This window comes from Styela clava, chromosome 7 (assembly GCF_964204865.1).
Source record: "Styela clava chromosome 7, kaStyClav1.hap1.2, whole genome shotgun sequence".
Taxonomy (NCBI): Eukaryota; Metazoa; Chordata; class Ascidiacea; order Stolidobranchia; family Styelidae; genus Styela; species Styela clava.
In genome coordinates this window covers 20,459,703-20,462,202 of record NC_135256.1, presented here as the reverse complement: position 1 = coordinate 20,462,202, position 2,500 = coordinate 20,459,703, and the positions used below count along the sequence as shown (strand labels likewise).

Below are 2,500 nucleotides of genomic sequence, written 5' to 3'. Positions count from 1 at the left end.
TCGGAATTAACCAGACAAATCGCTCCACCAACTAAGAACGGCCATGCACCACCACCCACAGAATCAAGAAAGAGCTCTCAATCTGTCAATCCTACCTGTGTCCGGGCCGGGTGAGTTTCCCCGTGTTGAGTCAAATTAAGCCGCAGGCTCCACTCCTGGTGGTGCCCTTCCGTCAATTCCTTTAAGTTTCAGCTCTGCAACCATACTTCCCCCGGAACCCAAAGACTTTGGTTTCCCGGAAGCTGCCGGAAAGGTCGTCATGGTACCGCCTCCAGATCGCTAGTTGGCATCGTTTATAGTCAGAACTAGGACGGTATCTGATCGTCTTCGAACCTCTGACTTTCGCTCTTGATTAAAGAAAACATTCTTGGCGAATGCTTTCGCAGTAGTTCGTCTTCCGCCGATCCAAGAATTTCACCTCTAACGGCAGAGTACGGACGCCCCCGTCTGTCCCTCTTAATCATTACCTCGTGCTCCGAAAACCAACAAAATAGAACCGAGGTTCTATTCCATTATTCCATGCAACACTATGCAGGCGAACAGCCTGCTTTGAACACTCTAATTTTTTCAAAGTAAACTTATCGGCCACCGCCGACACTCAGTCAAGAGCACCGACGGAGAACCGAAGGTGAGGCGAACGCAACAAGTGACACGCCTTGCGACGGACCGGCGGTGCTCGCCCAAAATCCAACTACGAGCTTTTCAACCGCAACAACTTTAGCATACACTGTTGGAGCTGGAATTACCGCGGCTGCTGGCACCAGACTTGCCCTCCAATGGATACTCGTTAAGAGTTTTAGGATGTACTCATTCCAATTACAGGGCCTCGTTAGAGTCCTGTATTGTTATTTTTCGTCACTACCTCCCCGTGTCGGGAATGGGTAATTTGCGCGCCTGCTGCCTTCCTTGGATGTGGTAGCCGTTTCTCAGGCTCCCTCTCCGGAATCGAACCCTGATTCCCCGTTACCCGTTATCACAAAGGTAGGCACGTAGCGTACCTTCGACAGTTGATAGGGCAGACACTTTAATGATACGTCGTCGGTGCAGAGACCGTACGATCCGCGTGGTTATCCAGAGTCATCAAACGTCACAGGACGAACCCGGTCGGTTTTGATCTGATAAAAGCGCGCCTCCCGAAGTCGGCGCTTAATGCATGTATTAGCTCTAGAATTACCACAGTTATCCACTTCGCTTACGAGACCAAATAAACCAAGACTGATTTAATGAGCCATTCGCAGTTTCGCTTTACGAGAACTCGTACTTGCACCTGCATGGCTTAATCTTTGAGACAAGCATATCACTACTGGCAGGATCAACCAGATAGCTGCGACAGCTGCGCTCGGCCCTTGCTGGGCCGCCCGGCGCGTGCTCGTCGCATTCGTTTAAGACCGAGGCGATCGCCTGCGGCCGTACTCAGCTTTGACAGTCGCTGGCCGCGACGTCCACGCTCTCGCCGGCAGTGCCAGGCGGAGCGATTTGCGTTTTTTCTTTGCTCGCCCTCTCTCGGGCTCGATCCATTCAGTTTCGCACAAACAAGAGCTCTGCCGGCCGCCTGCAGCGGTGCCTAAAACCCGGGCATAACAATGCGACCGTTCTGCTAGGCCGACAAGCGCTCAAGCCAGACGCTCGATCGAACGCCCCCTACATATTAGTCGAGACAACGGCTCGCTCATTAGCATCGCGTTTGTACTTTAACTTTTTTTGGCTCAGCTTTTTTCGACGCCGATGCCGGCGACGCAGCACTCTCTCGCCCGCCAGCCACCGAGAAAAGGGTGCGCTCCGACCGGCCCCGCACCGCTCTTTCTTGGCTCATTCGAGTTTACTGTCTTTCGCTCTGACATGCCTTACCTAGGGTTAGGTTAGTATGCTTGCACGTTTGTACTTTAACTTTTTTCGGCTCGGCTTCTTTCGACGCCGATGCCGGCGACGCAGCACTCTCTCGGCCGCCAGCCACCGAGAAAAGGGTGCGCTCCGACCGGCCCCGCACCGCTCTTTCTTAGCTCAGTCGAGTTTACTGTCTTTCGCTCTGACATGCCTTACCTAGGGTTAGGTTAGTATGCTTGCACGTTTGTACTTTAACTTTTTTCGGCTCGGCTTCTTTCGACGCCGATGCCGGCGACGCAGCACTCTCTCGCCCGCCAGCCACCGAGAAAAGGGTGCGCTCCGACCGGCCCCGCACCGCTCTTTATTGGCTCATTCGAGTTTACTGTCTTTCGCTCTGACATGCCTTACCTAGGGTTAGGTTAGTATGCTTGCACGTTTGTACTTTAACTTTTTTCGGCTCGGCTTCTTTCGACGCCGATGCCGGCGACGCAGCACTCTCTCGGCCGCCAGCCACCGAGAAAAGGGTGCGCTCCGACCGGCCCCGCACCGCTCTTTCTTAGCTCATTCGAGTTTACTGTCTTTCGCTCTGACATGCCTTACCTAGGGTTAGGTTAGTATGCTTGCACGTTTGTACTTTAACTTTTTTCGGCTCGGCTTCTTTCGACGCCGATGGCGG

At 53.4% G+C, this 2,500-nt stretch overlaps 1 non-coding gene across 1 annotated transcript in view; it reads right to left on the bottom strand.

Moving 5' to 3' along the window:
* Positions 1–1,323, bottom strand: part of LOC144425338 (small subunit ribosomal RNA) — a 1,810-nt gene extending 487 nt beyond the window's left edge. The window contains exon 1 of the ribosomal RNA XR_013477482.1: positions 1–1,323. This exon is cut by the window's left edge and continues 487 nt beyond it. This is a non-coding gene — a ribosomal RNA (small subunit ribosomal RNA).
* Between the last annotated feature and the right edge of the window lie 1,177 nt (positions 1,324–2,500).